This window comes from Stegostoma tigrinum, chromosome 29 (assembly GCF_030684315.1).
Source record: "Stegostoma tigrinum isolate sSteTig4 chromosome 29, sSteTig4.hap1, whole genome shotgun sequence".
In the NCBI taxonomy this organism is placed as follows: domain Eukaryota; kingdom Metazoa; phylum Chordata; class Chondrichthyes; order Orectolobiformes; family Stegostomatidae; genus Stegostoma; species Stegostoma tigrinum.
The window spans coordinates 11409202-11436290 of NC_081382.1; positions in this window are offsets into that span (position 1 = coordinate 11409202).

Consider the following 27089-nt stretch of genomic DNA (forward strand, 5'->3'; position numbering starts at 1 on the left):
ATCAACAACACTTAGTCAATAAAACTCACCCAAGACTGCAATGTGGCATGTGGGCGGCAACTTGAACACTGTGCATTTACATGTGATCAATGTGTGGTAACCAAAAGCCAATTTGCCAGTAAAGAAAAAAATACACGTATATTACAAAATAGAAGTAAATTTTGCATTGACATTAATAAAATGATTTTAGTATCTATCTTTAATGCTGTTTTCCACATTTATATGTCCTAAGATTCTTAATTTCTGATTACGAGGTCATTGAGAACAGACAAATCTCATGGAAATACCTCTTGGGATAAGTTCGATAAGCCCTCATGGAGATTTGAGTTGAGTGATATTCATAATAGTTTTGGTGAACAGAATAGGAAGAGGGAGCAATCTAAAATATATGGCATATGACATTTGAGCCAAATGATAAACTTTATACATGATTCATTGGAGCTCTAACTTGCTTTGTGACCTTTTTAGCTACAAGCTCAATAGAGCAAGTTCCCCTGAGAACTCTCAATATTTGAGTATCACTTTTGGTACTCTCTCCCCAAAGGATGAATCACCATGGATCAGTTGCTGAGTTTAGTTTCAGATATGAAGATATGAATTTTGAGCAGAAGTGGATCATTTGGCCTTTCAAGCCTACTCTGCTATTCAAGAATATCATGGCTGAACTACTGGTATTCTGAATTCTACATTCCCATCTATTCACAATATCATGTGTTTCCATTGCCTAACAAGAACCTATCTATCTCCACCATTAAAATTATTCAGTGCCACAGTCTCTACCGCCATCGAAGCTAAAGAGTTCCAAAGACATAAAACTCTTTGCGAGAGAAAAAGTTCCATTCATCTCTGTCCTAAAAAGGGTGTTCCTAATTTTAAAGTAGCCTCCCCTAGTTCTGGAAGCACCCACAGAAGACACATTATTTCCACATCAACCTTGTCTAGGCTTTTCAATGAAATGCACTCATTCATATGAACTCCAGAAACAACAAGTTCAGCCCATCTAATATTTCCACATAAATCAGCCTACTTATTCCAGGTTTCAATTAAGTAAGCTTCCTCTGAAATGCTTAAAATTCACTCTTCCTTTACCAAAAAGACTGAAACTGCACATCCTATTCAAGATATAGTTTCACTAATACCATGAATAATGGAAGTGTAACATCCTTACTTTAATTGACAATTTATCTTGCAATAAGGGATAGCATTCCTTTAGTTTCCTTAATCACTTGCTGCATGTACACTTTAACTTTTCTATGCCTCATGCACTATAACACATGGATTTCTCTGTACCTCAGAATCCTACAGCTATTCCTGTTTTAAATAATACTCTATTTATTTATTTTTCCTGCCAAGAAGAGCAACTTTACATTTTCCAAAAATATATTCAATCTGTTAGATTTTTACTCACACAGTCAACCTAGCAAATTGGTCTGTATCTTTGTTACATTGTCTTTATAATACACTTACTTCATTATTTTTGTGTCACCTGCAAATTTAGCCAGCATGCCTTCAAAATCAGCATTTGCTCCATTTATTTAAATAATAAAAATTAGGGGAATCAGCACAGGCCCCTGTAGGACACCATTCATCACATCCTGCCAATTTACAAATTACACATTTATATATACTCTCTGTTTTCTGTTAGCCAGCCAATCTTCTATCCATTTTAGTATGTTTCCCTTATGCTAGAAGCTTCTAATTTGTCCAATAACCTTTTAAATGGTACATTGTCAAATGCCTTCTAGAAATCAAGGCAACAATAGAATGATAGGTTTCCCTTCATCCATAGCACGTTACTCCTTCAAAGAATTCCAATAAATCATCAGGTCTGCAGTGAGCCTATGGAAGCCACCACCATAAAAAGTGGTTAAAGCCAAAATATTTTAGATTTTCAAGAAGGATATAGATCTGTTTTTTGTTGCTAAAGGGATCAAGGGATATAGGGGAAGGGTGGGATTAGGACATTGAACTTGATGATCAACCATGATTATTTTGAAAGGCAGAACAGGCTCTAGGGCCCAAATGGCATATTCCTGCTCCAATCTTCCATGTTTAAACAATAAAGACATTCTCCCTTCCATCTTGAATAGAGGGACAACATTCGCTACTTACCAACTTGATTAAATCTTACTTGAATCTAGTGCATTTCGAAAACGTAACACCATTGTGTCTACTAACTCATAAGTTAATTCTTAGCATGAGATCCATCATGACCCAAAGATCTAGCAACCCATTCCTCCATCATTTGGCACTGGAACAAAAACAGAAGTTGCTGGAAAACCACAGCAAGTCTGGCAGCATCTGTGAAGAAAAATTCAGAGTTAATGTTTCGGGTCCAGTAATCCTTCCTCAGAGCTTCTGAGGAAGGGTCACCAGATCTGGAACATTAACTGATTTTTTTTCACAGATGCTGCCAGACCTGCTGAGCTTATCCAACAACTTTTGTGTTTGTTCCTGATTTACAGCATCAACAGTTCTTTCAGCTTCAATTGGCACAACACCCTCCTGGCCATATCGTTATCAACTCCTTTGTCTATCCAACAGTTCGTGTCTCTATTCAGGGTCTATACTATTGTTTACTGCCTACCCCATTCCCCAAACATTTTCTACATATAAACTAACATTTCCCAGCCACTATCAGTTCTGAGGAAGGGTGACTGGACCCGAAACATTAAATCTGAATTTTTCTTCGCAGATGCTGCCAGATCTGCTATGCTTTTCCAGCAAAGTCTGTTTTTGCTCCTGATTTACAGCATCCACATTTCTTCAGTTTTAATTGGCATGGTACCACCTCCCTGGTAATTGCAGCTTCACAAAGTTATTCTCTTCCCTCAACCTCTTGATGTACAGGTATTATTTTATACACTCCCTAGTGAAATACTTATTTATTATTCTCTCTCCATTCCCACCTTCTAGAGGACCAACTCTGCTTTTACTTACTCATTCCATTTTTAAATCCCTACAGAAACTCTTGCTGTCTTTGATCAGAGATAATGGAAACTGCTGATGAAGGGTCTAGGCCCGAAACATCAGCTTTTGTGCTCATAAGATGCTGCTTCGCTTGCTGTGTTCATCCAGCTTCACACTTTGTTCTATTACTGCCTGTGTTTTTTTTTAACATTTTTAGCTACCTTTCTTACTTGTACTAGTCAATTTCTCCTAGTTTGCTTTTACTCATTCACTGTCATGTTTTGTATTCTGATCCGTCATCGGACCCGCCACACAACTTTGCACAATTATGTGCTTTTTCATTACTTTTGACACTCTTCTTAACTTCTTGAGTTAACCATGGATGATGAGTCCTCTGCTTGGAAATTTTCTTTGTGGTAGGAAGGTATTATTTTGAATAATGCAAAATATCCCTTTAAATGGCTTCCACTGTTTCTACACCGTTCTAGCTTCTAGCTTCTAACCCAGATCACTTCAGCTAGCTCAGATTTCATGTCCACACAATTTCCCTCATTCTTCCAATCTTCTCAAACTCAATGAAATATTTGTGGCTCAAAGGATGATGCTAATTTCAGCTGGACAATATTTTATAGCTTTCACATTTTTTCACTGTTTTCTAAATATTGTATCATTTGAAGTGGGTGGTTTAGAAGTGGGGAAAACAGACACAATTATTGTTTCATAAAGTGATAAAACTTAGACGATTTATATATTCCATATTCAGTTAGGTCGAACTGCTTAAAAGATTATTTTGAAGTGATTGTTTTTGAGCAAGCCAGACCTGATGTCCTACTTGTTTTTTGTCTGTTGAACTAAGCAAGTTTGCTGTCACTCAAGCAATAAGGTCCCTGGAGGGTTGGTGCAGTTGGCAGTTTGGGGCTCTGCTCAATCTGAACATAGAACATAGAACATTACAGCACAGTACAAACCCTTCGGTCCTCGATGTTGTGCTGACCTGTCATACCAATCTGAAGCCCATCTAACTTACACTATTCCGTGTACGTTCATATGCTTATCCAATGATGACTTAAATGTGCCTAAAGTTGGCGAATCTACTACCGTTGCAGGCAAAGCGTTCCATTCGCTTACTACTCTCTGAGTAAAGAAACTACCTCTGACATCTGTCCTATATCTTTCACCCCTCAATTTAAAGCTATGCCCCTCCATGCTCGCCGTCTTCATCCTAGGAAACAAGCTCTCCCTATCCACCCTATGTAACCCTCTTGTATATGTTTCAATTAAGTCACCTCTCAACCTTCTTCTCTCTAATGAAAACAGCCTCAAATCCCTCAGCCTTTCCTCGTAAGACCTTCCCTCCATACCAGGCAACATCCTAGTAAATCTCCTCTGCACCCTTTCCAAAGCTTCCACATCCTTTTATAATGTGGTGGCCAGAACTGTACGCAATACTCCAAGTGCGGTCGCACCAGACTTTTGTACAACTGCAGCATAACCTCTTGGTTCCGGAACTCGATCCCTCTATTAATAAAAGCTAAAACACTGTATGCCTTCTTAACAGCCCTTTCAAGCTGGGTGGCAACTTTCAAGGATCTGTGTACATGGACACCGAGATCTCTCTGCTCATCTATACCACCAAGAATCTTACCATTATCCCTGTACTTTGCATTCCGGTTAATCCTACCAAAGTGCATCACCTCACACTTGTCTGCATTAAACTCAGTTTGCCACCTCTCAGCCCAGCTCTGCAGCTTATCTGTGTCTCTCTGCAACCTACAGCATCCATCGTCACTGTCCACAACTCTACCGACCTTAGTGTTGTCTGCAAATTTACTAACCCACCCTTCTACGCCCTCATCCAGGTCATTTATAAAAATGACAAACAGCAGTGGACCCAACACCAACCCTTGCGGTACACCACTAGTAACTGGTCTCCAGGATGAACATTTCCCATCAACTACCACCCTCTGTCTCCTTTCAGCAAGCCAATTTCCGATCCAAACTGCTTATATCTCCCACAATTCCATTCCTCCGCATTTTGTACAATAGCCTACTGTGGGGAACCTTGTCAAATGCCTTGCTGAAATCCATATACATCACATCAACCGGTTTACTCTCATCTACCTGTTTGGTCACCTTCTCAAAGAACTCAATAAGGTTTGTAAGGCACGACCTTCCCTTCACAAAACTGTGCTGATTATCCCTAATCAATTTATTCTTTTCTAGATGATTATAAATCCTATCCCTTATAACCTTTTCCAACACTTTACCAACAACTGAGGCAAGGTTCACTGGTCTATAATTACCAGGGTTTTCTCTACTCCCCTTCTTGAACAGGGGAATCACATTTTCTATCCGCCTGTCGACTGGCACTATTCCTGCAGATAATGACGAGTTAAAGATCAATGCCAAAGGCTCGGCAATCTCCTCCCTGGCTTCCCAGAGGATAAATCCCATCCGGCCCAGGGGACATATCTATCTTCACGCTCTGTAGGATTTCTAATACCTCTTCCTTGTGAACCTCAATCCCACCTAGTCCAGTAGCCTATATCTCAGTATTCTCCTCGACAACCTCGTTTTCCAGAGCGAATACTGTTGAAAAATATTCATTTAGTGCTTCCCCGTCTCCTCTGACTCCACACACAACTTACCACTACTATCCTTGATTGGGCCTAATCTTACTTTCGTCATTCTTTTATTCCTTACATACCTATAGAAAGCCTTAGGGTTTACCCTGATCCTATCCGCCAACAACTTCTCATGTCTCCTCCTGGCTCTTCTGAGCTCTCTCTTTAGGTCTTTCCTGGCTACCTCGTAGCCCTGAAGCGCCCTAACTGAGCCTTCACATCTCATCCTATCATAAGCCTTCTTCATCCTCTTGACCAGAGATTCCACCTCCTTCGTAAACCACAGCTCCCGTGCTCTACAGCTTCCTCCCTGCCTGTCAGGTACATACTTATCTAGGACACACAGGAACTTTTCCTTGAATAAGCTTCACATTTCTAATGTGCCCATCCCCTGCAGTTTCCTTCCCCATCCTATGCTCCCTAAATCTTGCCTAATCTCTTCGTAATTGCCTTTCCCCCAGCTATAACTCTTGCCCAGTGGTATACACCGATCTCTTTCCATCACTAAAGTAAACATAACAGAATTGTGATCGCTATCACCAAAGTGTTCACCTACTTCCAACTCTAATACCTGGCCGGGCTCATTACCCAGTACCAAATCTAATGTGGTTCCGCCCCTTGTTGGCCTATCTACATACTGTGTCAGGAAGCCCTCCTGCGCACACTGGACAAAAACTGACCCATCCAAAGTACTCGAACTATAGTGTTCCCAGTCAATATTTGGAAAGTTGAAGTCCCCCATGACAACTATCCTGTCTCTCTCACTCCTATCGAGAATCATCTTTGCTATCCTTTCCTCCACTTCTCTGGAACTTTTCGGAGGCCTATAGAAAACTCCCAGCAGGGTGACCTCCCCTTTCCTGTTTCTAACCTCAGCCCATACTACCTCAGTTGACGAGTCCCCAAACATCCTTTCTGCAACTGTAATACTGTCCTTGACCAACAATACCACACCTCCCCCACTTTTACCATCTTCTCTGTTCTTACTGAAACATCTAAATCCCGGAACCTGCAACAACCATTTCTGTCCCTGCTCTATCCATGTCTCCGAAATGGCCACAACATCGAAGTCCCAGGTATTAACCCATGCTGCAAGTTCACACACCTTATTGCGGACGCTCCTGGCATTGAAGAAGACACACTTCAAACCAACTTCTTGCTTGTCGGTGCCATCTTGCGTCCCTGAAACTTTATTTCGGACCACCCTACTCTCAACCTTTTCTATAGTCGAACTACAATTTTGGTTCCCACCCTGCTGCTGAATTAGTTTAAACCCATCCGAATAGCCTTAGCCAATTGCCCCCCCAGGATATCGGTACGTCTCTGGTTCAGGTGAAGACCATCTTGCTTGTAGAGGTCCCACCTACCCCAGAAAGAGCCCCAATTATCCAAGAATCCAAAACCCTCCCTCCTGCACCATCCCTGTAGCCACGTGTTCAACTCCTCTCTCTCCCTATTCCTCGCCTCACTAGCATGTGGCACGGGCAACAAACCAGAGACAACAACTCTGTTCGTCCAAGCTCTCAGCTTCCATCCTAGTTCCCTGAATTTCTGCCTTAAATCTCCATCTCTCTTCATACCTATGTCGTTGGTGCCAATGTGGACCACGACTTGGGGCTGCTCCCCCTCCCCCTTAAGGATCCCAAAAACACGATCAAATGTTACTTTCTGCGGGTTTACTTCCTGCCAGTGTTTAGCTTTTACACTGTATTTTCCATGAATTATGCATTTCGAGATAACTTCATTTGACCATCTCCTCAATGCAGCATCCTTAGGCAGTGTCATAACTTTTCATTGGATGAAACAGCAAAGTGGCAGTAGTGATGAGATGACATTTGCTTGTGGGTTACTTGATTGTCAAGAATACTTGATATTTTCAGGTTATACTTCTCATTATGAGAGGATGCCAACTTTTGCTGTCACATGTATGTCACAACTTGATGGTAACTTAAGGAGCTTGCTACATGCCTAACAAGAAGGACATTGTTCCATTGCAAACCACAGCTGCGATCCGATAGTTCTTTGCCGCTGCACTGTCCTTATTCTTTTTGGATTGCTAATGACAAAAGTGGTTAGACCCAATGATAAAGTGGTGAGACTCTAATGATCTCAACATAATGCCATTGAGTTGGGTTTTGATTCCAAAAGAAATATTTTTTACAGAGAACACATATGTGACAGCCCCATTAATGTAAAATGGCAACAATAATGATCCAATCTGATAAAGAGGCCCTCTTTCTGCTGACAGTAACCAATATAGCCCACTCTCAATCAACAATCTATGACAGTTGCTGTTCATTTATTTGCAACTCATTTGAGTTTGAAATGTTTGATGTGGTTGAGCTTTATTTTCAGGCCAAAGTTTTCAATATCCATTTAGACTTTCTTGAAATACATATTGAATATTTGGTAGACACAAACAATGTATCTGTCATGGCTTCCTGTGATGAGAAACAAAACCTGACATTCTACAGTTTTTCATACTATCTGAAAATTGTAACACCCTTTACAAACAATTAAGTACTTTTAGTGGTTTAATCTTTGCTTGAGCCCTTGTGGTATGTAGGAAACATGATAGTCAATTTGCGCACATCAATCTTCTACAATAACAATATGATCATGACCAGATAAGTGGGTTTTCAATGTTGATTAAGGGATAAATCTTGGCTAAAACACTGGGGATAAAACCTATGCTTTTCTTCAAAAGAATAACTTAATATCTTCTGCTTCTATCTGAGAGGGCAGATAGTTTGATGTCTCATATGAAAAAAAATGCTGGATGAAGTATTTGTACTGAAGGGATTAATCTTCATGTCACACTGGCCTCACCCATTCTACTAATGTTAGATACAGACTGTGGCTGGAGATTAGGAGGTCAACTTTAATTTTCACAGGGAATGATTCATACGTACCAGCTCATTAATATCCTAGTGTTATATTTGAGTAAATTTGTCGTAGCTATTGCTATCATGCAGTAAACGTTCCTGTTATCTAAGAGCAGTGGATACTTAACCATCACTAGATACACAGAAAACAAAGCAATAACAAAGAAGGATAAGGTGGCAGTGAAACTACCCAGCACTACAAGCTGGCAGAGGTGGTAAATACCATGTGGTGTCATAAGAAGCCATCAGTGTGACAACAAAAATTGTACCTCCGTCAGTGCAGAAATCTCTCAGTACTGCATTTGCATGTCAGTCAGAGCTGCCTTGCAGTCTTCCTGGCAGTTGCGTGGATCTGGCAGGCATGGAGAAATTGGGGCTCCATTGCGTGGACAGAAACCTAGAAATCCTACTGGATGATTGGTATAGAGATGACTCTTTCCCTACTTGCCAGACCAACATTGGCGCCAAAACAGCAGACAATGTCAGTCTGGTCCAAGGTTGGCACATAGTTTAGAGCAGTCTCTGACAGAATGCCTAACACTGTAGGAATAATGACACTCTACACTCTACCAGCAATCACCTTCTCATGGTATCTCAGCTACTGTACCCACTTCCCACCAAGGGCGGTGCTCTGCTGTACTTGAAAATGCATGCAACATCTTTCATTGTCACAACCCCAACCCACTAACACCTCAATGCCCACTTTCATCTTCCTTAATCCCTGCCTCTCTCCCAGCGCAGAAAGCAAAACAGCCACCAGTAGGACAGAAAGTTTTAAGAGCCCACAGTTGGTGGGCCACCTAGCATCCAGCTTCTCACCCGTTATGTGGAGCACATCCTGATTCTGACTGACCAACTGGCTGACTGATTGCTTGCAAGCCCCTGAGCTGGTAACAGATGCTAACTTTGACATACTGTACCAGGAAGGCTGTCCCTCTTGACTTGACTGAGGCCTGCTGACAACCGGGACAAGCCTTTTGACTTCGTGTCTGTGCTAGACGGCCAGGTGAGTCAGAAGCAATGTGGGCCCCATATCTCAGGCTAAGTGGGCAAAGTGCAACACATCAACACAAGGCTCTGCAAGGCAGGGATATTGTGAGCATCCGGGTAGACTCAGCAGGGTGAACAAGCAAAGAGTGCGGAGATGCAGTCTGGCCCAGTCCATGAGCTGTGTTTTCATCCCTGAGCACACCGTACAATGAAAGGTGTCAGCGCAGACTAACGTGCAGTATGGAAGTGCAGCAGTGTCCTTAAGTAAATCAGAGATGAGCCATGAAGCTTTCTTTGGAGGCTGGCACATGTCAGATGCTGATGTCCATGGACAAGGGGTTACATGTTGCCAATGCCCAAGGAGTGTGGCTTGGGGTATTGGTGCCCTGAATGGACATCCTTCAGAGTTAGCAGCGAGCTAAATTTGTCCAATGCCTGTTCTGGTTTCCTCTTCACATTTTCTTGATGTGAATGGAGGCAAGTTATGCATTCAATGAGGTTTTAACAAGAAATAATCTGGCCTTAATTAGCAACTCACTGCCGCCTTGTGAGAAACACAGCATGCCACTTGTGAAAAGTGTGAAAGGTGGAGCGAGGTGCTCCTGATGTTGAGATTGCTCTGACCAGACTTCTTCACCATAGTCCACATCATTTAGACCCGAAAGAGATTCTGCCCTAAGACCGAGAAAGGGATAGTTTTCCTGTGGGCCACCTGGCAGCGATAAATATCAGAGATAATGGGAACTGCAGATGCTGGAGAATCCAAGATAACAAAGTGTGGAGCTGGATGAACACAGCAGGCCCAGCAGCATCTCAGGAGCACAAAAGCTGACGTTTCGGGCCGAGACCCTTCATCAGAGAGGGGGATGGGGTGAGGGTTCTGGAATAAATAGGGAGAGAGGGGGAGGCGGACCAAAGATGGAGAGAAAAGGGGGGAAAGTAGGGAGGGGATAGGTCAGTCCAGGGAAGACGGACAGGTCAAGGAGGTGGGATGAGATTAGTAGGTAGTAAATGGAGGTGCGTCTTGGCGTGAGAGGAAGGGATGGGTGAGAGGAAGAACAGGTTAGGGAGGCAGAGACAGGCTGGGCTGGTTTTGGGATGCAGTGGGTGGAGGGGAAGCACTGGGCTGGTTTTGGGATGCTGTGGGGGAAGGGGAGATTTTGAAGCTGGTGAAGTCCACATTGATACCATTGGGCTGCAGGGTTCCCAAGCAGAATACGAGTTGCTGTTCCTGCAACCTTCGGGTGGCATCATTGTGGCACTGCAGGAGGCCCATGATGGACATGTCGTCTGAGGAATGGGAGGGGGAGTTGAAACGTTCGCGACTGGGAGGTGCAGTTGTTTATTGCGAACCGAGCGGCGGTGTTCTGCAAAGTGGTCCCCAAGCCTCCGCTTGGTTTCCCCAATGTAGAGGAAGCCACACCGGGTACAATGGATACAGTATACCACATTGGCAGATGTGCATGTAAACCTCTGCTTAATATGGAAAGTCATCTTGGGGCCTGGGACGGGGGTGAGGAGGGAGGTGTGGGGGCAAGTGTAGCATTTCCTGCAGTTGCAGGGGAAGGTGCGGGGTGTGGTGGGGTTGGAGGGCAGTGTGGAGTGAACAAGGGAGTCACGGAGAGAGTGGTCTCTCCGGAAAGCAGACAAGGGTGGGGATGGAAAAATGTCTTGGGTGGTGGGGTCGGATTGTAGATGGTGGAAGTGTCGGAGGATGATGCGTTGTATCCGGAGGTTGGTGGGGTGGTGTGTGAGAACGAGGGGCATCCTCTTTGGGTAGTTGTGGCGGGCGCGGGGTGTGAGGGATGTGTTGCGGGAAATGCGGGAGACGTAGTCAAGGACGTTCTCAACCACTGTGGGGGGAAAGTTGCGGTCCTTAAAGAACTTGGACATCTGGGATGTGTGGGAGTGGAATGCCTCATCGTGGGAGCAGATGCGGTGGAGGCGGAGGAATTGGGAATCAGGGATGGAATTTTTGCAGGAGGGTGGGTGGGAGGAGGTGTATTCTAGGTAGCTGTGGGAGTCGGTGGGCTTGAAATGGACATCAGTTTCAAGCTGGTTGCCTGAAATGGAGACTGAGAGGCCCAGGAAGGTGAGGGATGTGTTGGAGATGGCCCAGGTGAACTTGAGGTTGGGGTGGAAGTGGATGGTTGTCTATAGAATTTTCGGAAGTAGTCTATAGAATATAGCTGATAATTTAGTTTTTGGAAGTGTTGGTGAAGTGGATGAACTGTTCGAGCTTCTCTGTGGAGCAAGAGGTGGCGTCGATACCGTCATCAATGTCACGGAGGAAGAGGTGGGGCTTGGGGCCTGTGTAGGTGCGGAAGAGGGACTGTTCCACGTAACCTACAAAGAGGCAGGCATAGCTGGGGCCCATATGGGTGCCCATATCATGTCATTTATGGAAGAGATCATCTTTGCAAATGAAATGAGCAGAGTTGCTTACAAATAAAATTCAACACGCAGCATTTTCATAGGACATTTTATAGGCCCTTACACTTGAAAATACTGAGAGATCTAATGAATGATATAACATGAAGCACTCACAAAACTAATAATGATATTTGCTCATGCATAACAAACTCACTGAGTGTCAGAAATGACTGCTCACAATGGTTTAATCCAGAAAAGGTAGAGATTCCTAATGGGCTCAGTTGCTATGCACTTTTTCCAGTGATAAATATTTCTTCCAAAAAAGATACTAGAATGTAAAACATCTTGTTGTCATTTGGTAATATGAGTACTTTATGCCACTGCGCCAATGGCCATTTTACCCCCTCCCCAACAAGTAACCAGCACAGTAGCATCTATTTTCTGCTTAATATTTTACTGAAGAGAATACATGGAATTGAGTTGTGGTCCTAGCTTCCTTACATTTATCTGCTATACCTCTATTTATACTTTGTATCCCCACACTGATTCCCACGATCTGGTGTAATGTTTTCATCGTTTCCATCAATTGTTAGTGAGTGTTGCCAGTTATCACAAGAGCTCTAAAAGCTCACTTCGTATCTGACCTAAAATTATTTATGCAGCCCAGTTAGTTTAATGTCTGAATGAGAGTTCCATTAGGAACTGCTTATTAGGACTTTCAGCTTGGCCTCATACATCAATACATTACCAGATTTCACGGCTGGCACCTTATCAAGGACTCAGAAAAGTACAGTGGCAAGGTTCTAATGAAGCAAAATGTGACTGGAAAAAAAACTTTAACCTCCAATCTCACTTATTCTTCAAGATCTTGCTTTACGAGGTGAGATTACAGAATCTGGGCCAGTGTTCTCTAGAGTTTTGAAGATTGAGAGGTGTATTTCTTTGAAAAAGAAGTAAATTCTTCCACAGCATGACAGGATGAGTGCATATAGGATGCTCCTTTCGAATGCTTAATCTCGAACCAGGACACAGCATCTAATTAAGAGGTAGGCCATTCAGAACTGCGATGAAGAGGAATTTCTTCACTCAAAGGGTGATAACCCTTTGGAATTTTCTGCCGCAGAGGACTGTGGAAACTCAATCATAGTGTAATCAGTGCATAATTCAGTACATAAATTTTATGGAGTTCTGGATAATAACAGAATCAAGGAATATGGAGATGGCACACAAAAGATGAGATTGAAGTAAATTATCAGCTATATTCTAACTGAATAACGGAGCAGGCTTATTGGGTTCATTGACTGATTGTGTTCCTATTTTGCTATTGAGTTATTCATTCTAACACTAAAACAATACTCATCATATAAACAGTAATAAATACCTGAATACACTACCAAAACAAAGAGACAGGAAAAAAATACATTGATCAAATTATAATTAAATACCATTAAACATAAACTAATTAACAAGTGATTTGACCTCTGGGCTATTTTCCCACCTTAACGTGGGTTTTTAATAATACATCTCCTCCCATTTACCCATTACTGGTGATGCATGAGCTCCTCTGGCTACAACTGTGTGTGACACACTTCCATCTGAGGTAGTTTGAGTAGTTGATGCATGCAGAGTTGGCACAGATTAACCTTTCTTGTGTCTCTGAAGTAGTAACTATATTTTTAAAGTGATTAAAAAGCAACTGGGATCTGTTTTGCAAGAAACCAAAGGCCAATTTTCCATGAACAGGTTCATTGCCCCAAAGCCAACAGTGGCAGTATTGAGATGCAAGAAAATTGGTGAGGTCATCTTCAACTTTTTAAGAGAGTAAAAATGTACAATTGATTTTATGAACGAGAAGTAAAGTAAAAGTCATGTTGAAGTAAGAATACCAAAGGAAGCATTTGGTAAGGAAGGAAATAGAATTTGATGGGAAGATGTAGGGCAAGCAGAACACTAATTTTACCTTTATGAATGATGTTCATCCCAGTGGGCTGTTTTATTTTCATTTTTCTGGATAATTAACAAAATGTTCTTCAAACAATGCAATTTGCCATGGCCGCTCATTTTCTTCAAGCCCTTGCACAGAAGCCTTGAGTTGACTTATTTATTGTCACATGTATCTTGTTACAAAATGTTGTATTATAGTGTTGCCACTCTCCGGTGCCATCTTAAAGCACAGAAAAGTAAACAAAAACATGGAATATAAAGGCAGAAAAATGAAGAAATGAAGTGCCCAGTTTTACAGTCCATCTTGTCAAGTGCTCTGGCAGAGGTCATGGGCCTGGTAATCAGGCAGGAGGCCTCTTTGTTGCACCACTGCTGCTGGAACGAAAGTTTCACCACTCTTTGTGGTGCTATCTCACCTTTACTGAAACCCTCACCATTATAAGTCCTTGCTGGGCCTCACGATTGCAGACGCTCCCATCAAAACTCACCACCAACGCCACCTCCATGAATCTGTGCTGGGCACAGACGCCAAAGTCGCCTCTGCATTATTGCCACAAATCCGTGCTGCTGGGCCCAATCACCCCCACCAAAGCTGTTACTGCAACCGAGCTCCTCTTCAAGACGTAAATGAAACAAAAATGATAAAAAATAGAGAGACGAGGGGGAAAAAAAAGTAACTAAAAGAAAAGGTGACAGAATGGATGAGGTCTGGGCTCAGAAGCCCTACTCCACTCCCATCTTCCCAGAAGTACGATTGTTGCAAATTTACAAAACAAAACTCTGCACTATTTCTGCCTTGAGGCTAACTCTTTCTTCAATGATTGAATCAGATTCATTTTTACCCTGATATGGAGATGAGAATCGTGACAGGGCAAGATGGGTGACTTTGTGCTGCCAGCTGACATGTTAATTTGCTAGTTACCACAGAGGCAGGATCTCAGGCCGAAGGTCAAGACACCCACATGCAGCAGGTGAGTTAAAGGCTAATGAAGACCAATTGTCAGAAGCCCAATGGACTTTTCTCTTCCAATCAACCTCGTTACAGCTGCAGCCATTAGCCACCTTTAAGAGGGGTATCTACTCCACAGAAGTGGCCTGGCACCTGTGCTCATTCTTTTCTTAGATTTGACTCGTTTACAGTGGCTGAATGGACAGCTCAAAATGGAAGCACCTTATCTCTCTCTTACCTGAAAGAGCAGGCTGCAGCTTCCTCCATGCTGAAGCAGTTCCACTCACCTATCCATTACCTCGATTGCACAGTGAGCATGTTCTGTGGGCACTAAAAAAGCCAGTTCAGGGAGAGTCACTGCCAAGCAATTGCTCTTGATGCAATGCAGGATTAGAGCCATCATTTGGCCCTGAACTAGAGAGACAATGGCCTAGTGGTCCTGAGTTCAAATCCTTTCATGGCAGATGGTAGACTTTAGAGTATACTGATGACCATACAATTAATGCCGATTGTTGGAAAAAAAATACCTGGCTCACTAAAGTCCTTTAGAGAAGATCTGCCATCTTTGCCTACTCACTCCAGATCCACAGCAATGTGGTTTACTCTCAATGACCCTCTAAAATGGCTCAGCAAACCATGCAATTCAAGGGCAGCTAGGGATGGGCAGTAAATGCTGGCTAGCTGGCAATGCCCAAGCATCAGGCTTGAATAATAATTATAGAAAGATTTGAGTTATGAAGCAAAACACAAAATCTGTTGCAACATATTTCTTGAAATCTCGCTTTCCAAATCTACAGGAGGTTAGGAAACTAGTGTTTGAGCAACTTTGTAAAAACTAAATGGTTTTTTCATAAACTGAGTTGAAATCTGAAGTTATTTGAATTTTTGTTTTTTTAAGTGGGGTTCATGGTGGCTGATTTGATTCCCCATAGAAAATAAATGTGTTTACTGTATTAAATGACAGTGAGTGAGTACAAAGCAGAATCGATCAAAAAATTCAATTAGAAACTCCAGTAGCCTTTCTCAGAACAATACTATTAGTTTAATAAAAATGCACCATGTGGAACATTTTTCATGAAACTTTTTTTTATCATATTACAGCATATAAATCAATGTAAATTTGAATTACATTTATACAGTGACCAACTAAAAATGTCATTGTAAAATTTGCTTCGCTTCAGTTTTTCTTCAGGAAACACATTTTTTCATTAGAGTTTGATATTTATAAATTAGGCACAATTTATGCAGTCATTTAGTTGTGGCATATCAGCAAATTTCCTTAGTGTGCCGCTTTCTGAACTTTATCTTCACCAGAGGATGACAGGGTAATGAAAACTTTTGCTTTCAACACATTTTGAATTGCAACTATTTCAAGTGATTAAAAATGTATAGATTTGGAGCAGATGTTAGGAAGAAAGTCTTCAATTAATGTGTGATGCAATCTATCTGGTGGGACATTAGACACTGTATTGAAACAGTCGGGGTATCAGAATGATGCATAAAGTCCGAGAGTCATGGGGATGGCACAGCACAGAAACAGCCCATTCAGTCCAATAGACAATAGACAATAGGTGCTGGAGTAGGCCATTCGGCCCTTCGAACCAGCAACACCATTCATTATGATCATGGCTGATCATCCACAATCAGTATCCTGTTCCTGCCTTATGCAACTCATCCTTGCTGACCAGACATCCGAAATTAATCTACTTCCATTCACCAGCATTTGGCCCATATCCACCCAAACCCTTCCTCTACAGATACCCAAACAGAATGCCTATTAAATATTGTAATAGTACCCACCTCCACCACAACCTCTGGCAGCTAATTCAATATGCACATCACCCTCTTGCGTGAAAAAGTTATCTTTCTGTTGTTTTTATATATTTCCGTTCTTGCCTTAAACTTATGCCATCTAGTTTTATTCCCCTGCCCTGGAGAAAAGACCTTGATTATTCACCCTGTCCATGCCTCTCATGATTTTATAAACCTATACAATGTCACCCCTCAGCCTCTGATGCTCCAGGGAAAATAGCCCCAGCCTATTCTGACTCTCTCTGTAGCTCAAACCTTCCAACCCTGGCAACATCCTTGTAAATCTGTTCTGAACCCTTTCAAGTTTATTTGGATCAAACAGCCTTTCTCTTATCCTTGATTTTCCTCAAACCACATTAGGTGATACATGGAAGAAACTCATTGAGACAATGAATCATAGGCCTGCTAGGTCTTAATTGTTTTAAATGAGTAATAATCTTTTTTAGTTTTAGTAATATCAGTTATTTCGATATACTAGTAACAAGCTCTATTGTAAGGAAGGGAGCAGAGCTTCATGTGTTTAAATAGGTTTCATGAGGTTATTGACTTGCTCACCGAGCTGGCTTGTTTTTGTTCAGACATTTCATCAGCGTGCTACGTGACATCATCAGTGGAGCCTCTGATGAAGTGATGTTATTTTGCTCCACTTGGAATTTATACTGTCCGGTCCGATATGGTGAGTACTGTCATTTCTGGTTTTGATCCGTATGGGTTTGTATATGGGGTTCAATTCTGTATGTTTGCTGATTGCATTATGAGTGGTGAACCATGTCTCTAGGAACTCCCATGCAAATCTATGTTTGGCTTTGGCTACAATGGCTACTTTGTCCCAGTTAAATTGATGGCCTTTGTTTGCTGAATGCACAGATATTAAGGAGAGTTTATCATGCTGTTTTACAGCAAATTGATGTTCATGTATTCTGATGGCTAGTTTCCTTCCTGTTTGTCCAATGTAATGTTTGTGGCAGTTGTTACATGGTACTTAGTCAACTATGTTGTGGGAATGGGGTTTTTAATTCTTGTAAGTGTTTCCCGTGGAGTGGCTGTGGACTTGTGGGCCACCATTATTCCTAATGGTCTTCGGAGTCTTGTTGTCAGTTCCAATATGTTCTTAAGAACATAAGACATAGGAGTGGAAGTAAAGCCATTTGGCCCATCGAGTCCACTCCACCATTTAAATCATGGCTGATGGGCATTTCAACTCACTTCCCTGCACTCTCCCCATATCCCTTGATTCCTTGTGAGATCAAGAATTTATTGATCTCTGCCTTGATGTAGGGCAGTGTGGTCAGTGTGTTAGGGCTCACTGTGTCCTCCTGTTGTTATCTGTTTTGTATGCATCTCTTGATGGAGTTGCGGGGATATCCATTCAGAGTAAAGATTTTGTATCGGTGTTCTTCCTCTTCCCTGTATTGTCCTGGAGTGTTGTAGTGTGTCCTGGATCATTTAAATAGTGTCCTAATGCAGCTTTGTTTGTGCACTTTGGGGGGGCGGGGTTGCTGTGGGAGATGAGGATTTGATCTGTATGGGTTGCTTTTCTGTATACTGAGGTTTGGAACAGCCTGTTTGTCAGTCACTCTACTTTAAATTCCAGAAACAGAAGTTGATTGTTGGATTTTTTAAAAATAGAATCCCTCCAGAGTGGAAACAGGCCCTTCGGCCCAACAAGTCCACACTGAACCTCAGAGCATCCTGCCCATCACCCCGTCTCACCCACTTAATCAACACATCCCTACGGGCAATTTAGCATGGCCAATCCACCTTGCCTGCATATCTTTAGACTGTGGGAGGAAACCCACGCAGACACAGGGAGAATATGCAAACTCCATACAGACGGAGGCTGGAATCAAACCTGGGTCCCTGGCGCAGTGAGACAGAAGGGCTAACGACTAAGCCACCGTGCCGTCCTTCTATTAATCCTGTAAAAAATATTCCTTTTGCCAACATAGTTAATCCAATGGACTTGGTCTTCTGTTTAGTTTCTGCTATACACCTTTTGCTTCTTCCCTTGTGAATTTAAACCCTGCGAATATGCTGTTGATGAGGTGATGGATCTCTTCATATTTGTTCTGTTTAATAATGACAAATATGTCATCTCTCTGCTGGATCCACAGTTTAGGTTGAATGTGGGGGAGGGTGATGTGTTCTAGTCTTTGCATGACTGCTTCTGCAATGAGTCCTGAGATTGCTGACCCGACTGTTATACCACTGATCTGTTTGTATATCTGACCGTTAAAGACGAAGTGAGTGGTGAGGCAGAGGTCTAGTAATTTAAGAATGTTGTCCTTGCTGATGGAACTGCTGGTCTGCGTTGCTGTTTTGTCAAGTAACGTGACCACTGTTTCTTTGGCTAGTGGGATGTCGATTGATGTGATATCAAAGATTACTGTTATCTCACCATCGCTGATTTTTATGTTCTTGTGTTATGGTATCCTTTGACATCACAGCTTTAGTTACATCAATTGACAGTTCTTCATCGGAGGCCTCATGATGATGTCATCTAGCACGATGACGAAACTTCTGAATGAAAACAAGTCCGCTCGGCGAGCATGTCACCTCACCCACAACCCGAGCTACAGATCTTTGCCAAGAGATTTCATTCTGGTGATAAAACAATCCATTTCATTTTCTTCGACTATAACTCTAATTACATGCATTTTTTCTTATTTTGGACTTCTTCTTCATTGGCCTGTGACATGGATAGTTCACTACCACTGAACCAGTGCAAACTGAGTGGCCAGTATTCATATTGAAAACAATTACTACACAGGTCACTACAAGATTTATACAACAGTTTTCATACTTGGTGAGGTTATTATTTATACATTGGAATGTGCTAGTACTCAAATTCCAAGTGGGATAACCAAGAATAGTAGGAAAATGTCAACAGTGAGAAAGGCCATTTACTCCTCATAAAAGAACATAGAACAGAACACAAAACAGTACAGCACAGTACAGGCCCTTCGGCCCACAATGTTGTGCCGACCTATTATCCTACTAAGATCAATCTACCCTGCATGCCCCACATTTTACTATCCTCCATGAGTCCATTCAAGAGTCACTTAAATGTTTATATTTTAGATTCAAACATTTTCTGTCATGAACTTTTCCTATACAGCCACCATCACTAGCAATGTTAAAAACAGTAAATGAGTAACAAACAATCATGACATCAAACAGTACAGAGGAGGCCCTTCAGCCCATCAAATCTGCATGCACCCATCAAAAATATAGTACCATATACACTTTCCCATACTTGCAGTAAAGCCTCAAATGTTATGTCACTTTAAGTGTTTGCTAAGTACGTTTTAAAGGTTGCAAGGTTAAACACTTCTACTGCCCACCCAGGCAGTGCATTCCAGACCCCCACCACCCTATGAGTGATTAATTTTTCCTCATATTCCCCTGAGAGCCTGATACACTTGGTGGCATGGTGTGGACTGGGAGGACCACAGCAGGACTCTGGCAGTGGCATGCTGTATCAGCAGAGAAAGAAATGTTACACTTTCTTTAAATTGTCTTTTTTTAAAATTTATTCAAAGTTAGTGTGAAAAACACCGATGTACGTGCAATGACACACGCTTTTCACTGTACTTTACATTGAATAAAGGATATTCTATTTAAAAGTAAATCTGAAAACAGTTCTGCTAATATTTTTACAATCCTCAGTTCTCTAGAATATCAATTATTTAAGTTCCCTTTTAGAGATATCAGATATTCCTGAATTAACAGGCTTCTCTCTATATAGATTGCATCACCACTCATCAATATTTCTCTCACTCGTGCTTGTATAGGAAACTGACATCATAATTTTACTCTCTAGGTTTATAAAATTATGAGGGGCATAGATAAGCTGAATGACAAGGGTCTTTTCCCAAACATGATGGAGTTCGGTACCAGGGAGCGCATATTTTAAGGAAAAAGGAGGAAGATTTTAAAAGGATGTAAAGGACAATCTTTTTTACACAGAGAGCGGTTTGTGTATGGAATGAACTGCCAGAGGAAGTGTTGGATGCAGGTACAGTTCCAACATTTAAAAGGCATGAATTGGAGATGTTTGGAGAGATATAGGCCAGGGACTAGTTTAGTTTGGGAGCATGGTCAGCATGGACTGGTTGGACCAAAGAGTCTGTTTCTATACTGAATGACTCTAGGGCTCTATACCCTGTGCAGAGATGTTGTTATGTACCTCTGGAGCCATGGTCCCATCAGACCTTAGGGCTCTTACCAAGAAACAACTAGTGGTGATTTAACCTGAGGGTCTCCACACCTCAGGCAATGTACTGAAACAGCAGTTGTTATTTTAGGATATTCATGCTGAAAATGTGTAATTTTGTCACTGTTCAACAATTGGCTCTGTGGTTTATGACAAATGGTTTCCAACACGACTCAAGTGAGTTATATGAAATGCATCTAGGTTTTATGACTTTGTTTTTGGTTTTTGCCTCACTGCTCGATTGTGAAAAAAGGAAGAACTCTGTATAACCTTATGCCCTAATTACTTTGTTGTTGATTATCATAAGAGGTGCTTGATTGCAATAATGCAGCATTGAGGAAGCTATGGATATTTGCGTAGCTGGGTCTCCACTTTTAAACGATTCACATTAGTTTCCATGGAATGATTCAGCTTATGAGAACCATCACAATTGAAGAAGTCGTTGACAAAATGTTGAATTTGCTGAAAATGATCAGGTAGTAAGTCAGCATTTGAAAAAAAAGTCAGATATATTCAAATTCCAATCTCTTAATTTGATTGACCAGTCCAATAAATACTGTTTTCATATGTTTTATGGAGAGCTTTATAATCTGGAACCTACATATTGTGATTTAAGGTTTAAAATTCTCAGTGCACTTAGAGTTGGACCATTTAGGTTGTCTTTCGACCATTGCCAAAACCATGAGAACAAATAACAGACAAGAAGTCAAGCAAGTATACAATATCAAGTGATCATGTCAAAATTTAGCAAAATAAGTTTCAATGAAAACTCCAGTGGTGAACATTATCTCCACATGAAGATTTTCTCTTGGTAAGTTGCAATTATTATACTTAGATGATGCAGTTTTAAGTATATTAATACCATTTTTGGAAAAAGATTTCAAAATACAGGCAGATGGTTGTTGGTTACTTCGGTGAGGGGCTTTTTTTATAAACTAAAACAAATCAAGTTGTTGTCCACTATTGGATCTAAATCCAACATTTTATCAGCAAGCAGGTGACTGTCTCTCCATTTGGTGTTGATGGAAAACTGTTTATTCTGTTGCGTATAGGACAGGTTTGAGATAACTTGTAAAGACATTAGCTTTGTTTTCAGAGTATGGCTTGGAGGGGTTGCAGAAATGAAGACATTTGTCTTGGACATGTGTTGGCCCTATTACTATAGTCAAAACAGTCCTCAAAAAGTGTGATCATCTTCATCTTCAAAATGGTTCAGGCAAATGGAGAAGTGCATCCTCTGGTAGGGAAAGGTTATAAAGTCATAGAATCATGCAGGATAGAAACTGACCCTTCAGTCCAACTAGTCCGTGCTGACCATAATCCCAAACTAAGCCAGTCCCATCTGCCTGTGCTTGGCCCATATCCTTCCAAATAGTTCATATTCATGTATTTATCTAAATGTCTTTCAAAGATTATAACTATACCTGCATCCACCACTTCCTCTGGAAGTTCATTCCACAAATGAACTACTCTTATGTAAAACAGGGAAGTGGAGTTGAAATAATCATCAGCCATGATTTAAATGGCAGAGTGGACTCGATGGGTCAAATGGCCTTACTTCTACTCCTATGTCTTATGGTCTTATTGTCTAAAACAAAATGTCCCTCATGTCTTTTCAAATCTTTCTCCTTTCATCTTAAAAAAAATGGCCTCTTGTCTTGAAATCCCCCACCCTAGAGAATAGACACCTGAAATTCACATTATCCACACCTGTCATGCTTTTTGAAATCAAGTAACTTTGCATTAGCTCAGATACTATATATCAGGAGCTGTAATAAATCTCTATCAAATCTTTCAGTGCCACATCTGGTTGCCATGTTCTGAGAGCTAATATATGTATTGCCTCATTAAGTACAAATAGGGTGCAGGAGACAATGGTGGAATTTCAGTTCAATTAAAACATGGATTTAAGAGTCTGATGATGACTATGAATCCATTGTCAATTGTTAAATAAAGCCCATCTGGTTGACTACTGTCCTTTAGGGAAGGAAAATGCCATCGTCACATAGTCTGGCCTTCATGTGACTCCTGACCTACAGCAATGTGATTTAGTCTGAACAGCCCTCTGTTGCCTAGCCAGCAACACTTTAATCCCATGAAAGAATGTAAAATAAAGCACATCACCTGATCACGAGATAACAGGGTGTGGAGCTAGACAAACACAGCAGGCCAAGCAGCATCTTAGGAGCAGGAAAGCTGACGTTTCGGGCCTGGACACTTCATCAGAAACTGAAACGTCAGCCTTCCTGCTACTCTGATGCTGCTTTGCCTGCTGTGTTCATCCAGCTCCACACCTTGTTGTCTTGGATTCTCCAGCATCTGTAATTCCTATTATCTCTGGTACAATGTTGCCTGATCACGTATACTTTCAAGTTAATGAATAATGAGGGAGTTAATAACACTTGCTGGAAATTTAATCTGCAACTAATTACACACATGGGGCAGAAAATTGAACAACACACAGCAAATTTTAAACAAAAAGAATATAAGTTGGACAGCGAAACATCCAGTTTAATTCCCAGAGCTTTATTAGAAAGGAACAGGAGCAGAGGCATTCGGTGAGTTTGACTTCTTGCTTTGGTTGAAGATTAGTTACCAGGATTGAAAAATAAATCTACAATCTTTGAGAAGATGCTCTTGAGTGAACACAAATCTTTTTTTTTTGGGAGGGAATGTAACTAGACAAGTTGATGAAGGGGAGTCAGTAGATTTCAAAAAGCATTCAGTTAGGTCACTTGAAAGGGTATTGCACAAAATAAAAGTCTTGAAGATAAAATATTAGCATGGATAGAAAATTAATGGATGAGCATATGGACGTACACGGAATAGTGTAGGTTAGATGGGCTTCAGATCGGCATGACAGGTCGACACAACATCGAGGGCCGAAGGGCCTGTACTGTGCTGTAATGTTCTATTAAAGTACCCAAATATTTGGACCCCATTTTTGACCTTTTAAAAACTTTTCTGTTGGAAATCACCTTCACGCAGAAAAGAATGCTGATGATTTGCAGATACATTGCAGGCTAATTTGAACATGGATCTTTTAAGTGTCTGTACATGATTGACTTTGAATTGGAGATTTGTGTGCTAACAGTACTCCATGTTTATTCCTTACTCAATAATTTATCGATTATTCATTCTAAAATATTTACAGTATCACTGCTTTTCCCTCCACATAAATTGGTCCACATAAAGACAATAGCCTTGCTATTTGAAAAAAAAATCACTTATTTCAATAATGTCTAATTCTTTGTTGTGCGTTATGTTCCAAGTGTGTCAGCAATCAGAGCATTTTGGCAAATATGAGGCTTGCTTACAAGACATCAATGCTCAATTCTTTATTTTCCAGCTGATCTCCTATGACACAGTTTATGGTTAGTTTATATTCCAGGGGTGAGAAACCATATTGCACTATCATAGAATTCTGACAGTGCAGGAGCATGCCATTCAGTCCATTGAATCATAACTGACCCACCGAACAACTTCATACCCAGACCAACCCCCTTGAGCATATCCCTGTGACCCTGCATTTCCCCATGGCAAATTCACTTCACTTGTACTTCCCAGGACACTGTGGGCAATTTAGCATGGCCAATCCACCTAACCTGCATATCTTTGGATTGTGGGAGGAAACCGGAGCACCCGGAGGAAACCCATGCTGACACAGGAAGAACATGCAAACTCAACAGAAATGGTCACCCAAGGCTGGAATTGAACCTGGGTCCCTGGCACTGATCAGCAGCAGTACTAACCACTGAGCTGGGGTTGCTGAAGGAGTATTGAAGTTAATTTGTCCTGCCCTTTTTAAGCCCCCCTTTTTTGTGTTGTGCAAATTGAACAAAAGTGGCACTTTTTCAGATTAACTTGAGGCCATTTACTGAGGGGAAAGTGGTTGATGGATCTTTGCTGATCTCCAGTTCTTGTCCTGAGGAGATACCAGTTTGTGAATGTTCCCCCTTTCATTGCAGGACATGATCATCGATTGATCATTTTGTAAAAAAATTCTTCTACGGTTTGTAAATAACGTATTTTAGTTGCATGTCTTTTTGACACTAGCAAATCACAAGAATCTGAAGTTTCATAAGTAATATCCAATTTGTCATTGTTGGTTTCTCTTAAGGTAAGGAAATGAAATGAAGTGATCGGAGTCAAAAGATCCCATAACATTTCAAATGAGCATAAGTGCCCAGAAGCTTAATGACATGGTGATATTATGAGGAACACAGTAGAAAGTTTTGAGATTTATGCAGGCCTTTTTCCTTCATACGACAAATTACATTTATGTCATAATGGTGGCATTGTGATAACATCACTGGATTAGAAATTCAAAGGCTCCAGTGTGTGCTTTGCAGACGTGGTTCCAGTCCCATCCTGGAAATTGCTAGAATTTAAATTCGAATCATAAATTTTGGATTGAAAACATGTCTCAGTAATGGTGAGAAAGGCCATTGAATGTAGTCGTAACCCATCCAGTTCACAAATGTTCTTTTGTGGAGGCAATCTGTCATTTTTATCCAGTCTAGCCTCAAAGTGACTCCAAACCCACACCAAAGTGATTGATTCAACTGCCTTGTGGCAAAGAGAAAAAAGAACGGACAACAAATACTGTCTCTGTCAGCCCACTTCCCATGAAACAACTTTTTACAAGTTCAGAAAATAAATTTTTAAATAAATTTGTCGCTCGATTAAAGGGGCTGCTTCCTTCTGATAGGTTCCATTGAGTATCGATCAGGAGAAATACATTAAAATTCATCTTCCAACTAGGTTAAGACACTTAAACAAATCAAGAGTTCAAAGAAACTTACATTAACAAAAACAGAAGTTGCTGGAAAAGCTCAGCAGGTCTGGCATCATCTGTAGAGAAGAATCAGTTAATGTTTTGGGTCCAGCGACCTTTCCGCAGAGCTGATGGTAGCTTGGAAAAAGTTTTTTTTGTGTAAAAGATAGAGTCGGGGGATGGGGAAGTAGGGTAAAGAGTGAATGATAGGTGGAGTTAGACCCCAGTTGAAGAAGTTGTGTTAGAACAGTTGGACAGACAAAGGAGTGGATAACAATCAGTCTGAGGACAATTAGTGGCTAACAATGGGTTGTGTGTAATAGCAGACCATGTGATAACAAGCCTGGTGTGTAGGGTTGAGGTAAGGATAAGGCAGAAGGTGCCTCAAGCCCTAAAACTGTTGAGCTCAATACTGAGTTCAGAAGGATGTGGAGCTCCCAAGCAGAAAATTAGGTGCTGTTCTTTCAGTCTGCATTGATTTTCACTGGAACACTGCAGCAAGCCTGTGACAGAGATGTTGGCCAAGGAACAAGGCTACGAACTGAAGTGGCAGGCAACTTGAGGCTCAGGGTCTTTTTTGCAGGCAGAACATAGCTGTTCTGTGAAGTGGTTACCCAATCTATACTTTGTTTCCCCAATGTAGAGGAAAGCACTTTCCTGACTGACAATTGTTGACATGATTTCTGGAATAAAGGAACTAGCAATGATAGTCCGAGGTGTGATTAATTAGATATAAAGTGATTAGAATTAAGAGGGGAAAGATAGTAGGAACCGCAGGTGCTAGAGAATCTGAGATACAAGCTGAATTGGATGAACACAGCAGGGCAAACTGTATCAGTGGAGCAGGAAGGCTGATGTTTTGGGCCTCGATCCTTCTTCAGAATGGATGCCAGCCTTTTGTGTTTCATGGATGATGATTTCTAAATCTGCTTTCTGCAGTCTTTCTCTATTTAAATAATATTCAACCCTATTCTTCCTGCCAAAGTGCATCACTTTATAATTTCCAAAATTATATTCCATCTGCCAAGTGTTTGCCCACTCACCTAACCTATCAACATCTCTTCTGCAGACTCTTTATAATAAACTCACCACTGATCTCCCCACTTTTTTTTGTCATTCACAAATTTCTGAAGAAGGATCTAGGCCCAAAACATCAGCCTTCCTGCTTGGATACTGCTTGATACTGCTGTGTTCATCCAGCTCTACACCTTGTTATCTCAGAATCTGAGGGGCATTATTTGGAAATGTTTGCATCCAGAAGCTGATTAGGGCCTGGAGGTTACTTCGTGAAAGGATAGTAGAAGTGGAAACCTGATCAGATTTTTAAAATATGGGTACACACATGTAGTGCTGTAGCCTTGAGGCAGATGAGACCTGAAAAGTGGAATCAAGCTAAATAGTTCTAAATTAGTTAATACAGAAAGGAAAGGATGAAAATATTCCTTTTTTTGCCGTAAAGTTTCTCTGTCCTAAATTTTACTGAAACCAAGTGTCAATTTTGGGTGTTTCCTGGAGGTCTTTCTGTCCGTGAGTTCAAGTGACTTGCCTCGTGCACTTCTCCACTGCTCACCTCATTATTTATGTGCCATACTTTGATGACCCTGTGCTG